The sequence below is a fragment of the Arachis hypogaea genome, chromosome 16 (assembly GCF_003086295.3).
Source record: "Arachis hypogaea cultivar Tifrunner chromosome 16, arahy.Tifrunner.gnm2.J5K5, whole genome shotgun sequence".
In the NCBI taxonomy this organism is placed as follows: domain Eukaryota; kingdom Viridiplantae; phylum Streptophyta; class Magnoliopsida; order Fabales; family Fabaceae; genus Arachis; species Arachis hypogaea.
In genome coordinates, this window is record NC_092051.1 from 41,403,823 (window position 1) to 41,407,716 (window position 3,894).

Below are 3,894 nucleotides of genomic sequence, written 5' to 3' on the forward strand. Positions count from 1 at the left end.
AAACACAAATTAGAGGCTATAAAGTGGGAGAATGCATCCATTCATGAGACTTCATACAACATACATTCATACATAGTTTTAGGATTAAATGTAGCTTTTAGAGAGAGAAGTTCTCTCCTCTCTCTTAGGATTTAGGATTAGGATTCCTCTTAAAGGAATTAGGATTGCTTCCTCTCAATTTCCAGGTTTAATGTTCATTTTATTTATTTTTCCAATTTAATTTATGAACTTTTCCATGTTAGAATTGATATCTTCATTTAATATAATTTGAGGTATTTTAGAATTATGATTACTTTCTTTTATTTATATAAATAATTTAGATTTTTGCCTTTTGTCTTTGGTTGAGTCATTGGAGACACTTGAGTTATCAAACTCATTGTTGATTGAAAAATTGGAATTCTTCAAGAATTAATTCGAGTTCCAATAACTCTAGCCTTTCCCAAGGAAAGACTAGGACCTGAGGAATCAAAATTAATTCATCCACTTAACTTACCTTCATAGTTAGAGGTTAACAAAGTAGGAGAAAAATCCAACTCTCATCACAATTGATAAGGATAACTAGGATAGAAATTCTGATTTTCATACCGTGCCAAGAGTTTTATTAGATATTAATTTATTAATTCCTGTAATTTATTTTCCTTGTTCAAACCTTTCAAAACCCAAAATTCTACCTTTTCCATAGCTAATAATAAGTCATACCTCCCTGTAATTCCTTGAGAAGCCGACCCGAGGTTTAAATTCTCGGTTATCAATTTTATTGGGTTTGCTTAAGTGACAACCAAAACTTTTGTAAGAAAGGAATTCTTGTGGGTCTAGAAGCTATACTTACAATGCGAATTTATTTGTGAAAATTCTAGATCGCGCGAGAGTTTCGTTCTTCAGAGGGTGTCTTGGATAGTTGAGCACAATGATGCCAACTAGCTCATCACTTCGGTTAAGCTAGCCATGACTTTCCTTTGCTTTTGGCAATGAGTTAGAAGTTCTTATTGTTCTTGCATTATGGGTTAAAGAGATTCATCCATTGGAGGAGGTGGTGGAAGAGAGGGTTCATTGTTTGGGAGAAAGGCATTGGGGTTGGAAGGTGGTTCATATTGGTGAAAGTCTTGAGGTGGTGTATAAGAAAATGGTGGTTCTTGGGAGTATTGGTGTTGGGAATGTTGTGGTTCTATGTATGGTTCATATGGTAGTTGGTATGGTGGATATATGTTAGGATCATATGGAGGTGAATGGTGGTATGAGACTTGTGAGTAGGGTTGTTGGGGGCTATGTTGAGGGAAAGGGTCATATGCACATGATGATTGTGGTTGACAACCACAATGAGGGTCACCACACACATTAGATTGGTATGCATCATGGTATGGCTCTTGATCATAATACATTGGTAGAGGTTGTTTCCATGAAGGTTGATCAAATGCTTGAGGCTCTTCCCACCTTTGATTATCCCATCCTTGATGCATATCCTCATTGTAGCTTCCATTCCCTACAACATAGTTAGAACCAAACTCATAGCCAAAGGGATGAGAATTCATAGTGACAAGAGAAAACAAAAACAAAAGCTAACAAGAAACAATGAAAGCAAGGTCCTACAACGAGCAAAACTAGCAAACAAACCAAAATTCAAGCTATTCACAATATTGACATATATACAATAACCAACAACAAGCACACATTGCAATTCTCCGGCAACAACGCCAAAAACTTAAAAGAGGATATCGTCGGTTCAGAATTTCTTTTCGGTAAAAGAAAAATAACCTCGTTGCAAGTATAGTTCCAAACCAACAAGTAACACTCAATCAAAGTTTAATTTGTTTGTCACAAGTGTAAACCAATAAAAATACCGAGAGTATTATATCTCGGGTCGTCTCTCAAAGAAATTGCAGTGAGGTGTGCATATTATTAGTTATGGTATCCAAGGGGGTTTACGGATAAAGAGACAAGAAAATTAAAAAGGCAACAAAAGTAAAGCGAGCAACTAAAGAAAGCATGTAATAAGGAGAGACATTCATGGTAATGATTGAGAGTATAGGCTTTCTATCCTAGTCATTAATCATGATACAATACTTAACAAGAGCTAATCCTATTAAATCATCTCCAACATAGGAAGAAGGTATAATGTTATCTTCATATTGAGAGAAAGTCAAATAAGACTAGTTAATCTCAATCCATAAGTCCTAATCAACTTACTAATTGAATTAGCAAGAGATTAGAGTCAATGGAAACAATATTAACTAACAACTCTAGATCACCAACATAAGTTGGGTATTAATGACTCAAGATTGCCTAATTTCTCTTTCCAAGCCATGAATACTCAAAATGCTACTCTAACATCCAACCAAGTATTTTGTCAAACACTTAGAAGGCATAAAAGGAGAGCATGGTAAAATAACAAGAAACATAAATTCTACAACTACCCAATGTAAGAAAATAACAACAATAACTCAATTAAGCATTAAAAGAACATAAAACATAAAATTGCATTAAAGGAAAGTGGAACTAACAAAAGTTCATATAACATAAAAAGTGGTAAAATAAGGGAAATTAAATAACAAGAGAAACTAAGAAGATTGAAGTAAATCAACAAGGAAAAGTAAAGGAAACTAAATCAAAACAAGTAATTAAACCTAAATCTAAGATGAAATTAACCTAAAATCCTAATTCTAGAGAGAAGAGGGAGCTTCTCTCTCTAGAAAACTACCCTATATGACCCTAAGCTAATCTAATTGCTCTCCCATTTGTCCAATCTTCAATTATGCATCAAATAGTCTTAGAAACGAGTTGGATTTGGGCCTAGAAAGCTCGGAAATTGCCCCCAGCGTCTTCACTTTAACGAGGTCACGTGACCAACGTCATGCGTGCGCAGAAACGACGCGTGCGCGTCGCTTGCCAAAATTCCTCCTCACGCGTACGCGTGGGTGATGCGTGCGCGTGGCCATTAATGTGCTTCTCACGCATACGCGTGGATGACGCGTGCGCGTTGCCATGAACCCTCCAATGCTTATTTCTTCATGAATTCTCCACTTTGTATGCTTTTCTCTTCACTTCTTTCATCCAATACTTGCCTTATGAATCTGAAATCACTCAACAAACATATCAAGGTATCGAATGGAACTAAAGTGAATTAAAATTGGCTAATTAAAGGCTTAAAAAGTATGTTTTCACTCTTAAGCACAAATTTAGGGAGAATTACAAAAGCATGCTATTTCATTGAATAATTGTGAGATAAGTTGATAAAATTTCCTAAATTAAGCACAAAATAAATCACAAAATTGGGGTTTGTCAACAGTGTTAATGGCAAAAATCTTGAAGCTAAGGCAACAACAACACAACTTGAGGGAGTAGCTTTGTTCAATGCAGTCAAGTGTTTGTGGGGAAGAAGAGGAAAAAGAAGAAGGCAAGGTGGAAGAGAAAAAAGAAGAAGAGGTAGAAATGAAGATTTTTAGTCCCTGCAACCATTTGGAGTTACACTTGGCACTGTTACCTGACACGTTAGCAGGCAACTGTTTGTCATCCGATAACAGGGTCGATCTGTCCATTTTCCTTAATGAGTGAAGGCCTGGTTGAGGTTTAAGGATGATTAAGGTACATTATGTTTCACGGAAAAAAGGTTAGAGGCCGGACAGGGTATTTACCCAAAAATATAAAATAGTTCATTCAATTTTTAATTGTGCATAATTGTCTAAAATTATATGGTGAATTTTAGTATGACTATGTTATGGCGACTACAATGATTATGTAAATATTGTTAAAATTAAAGTCACATTTTGTTATATTTTGGTAATATTTTTTTTTAGCAAATTATTTAAAACTCGTTGTTTAACAATGAAAAAACGTTACTTTAGTTTTAGTAATATTTTTTAAAACACTATAATTATCATAATTACCATAATATAGTCA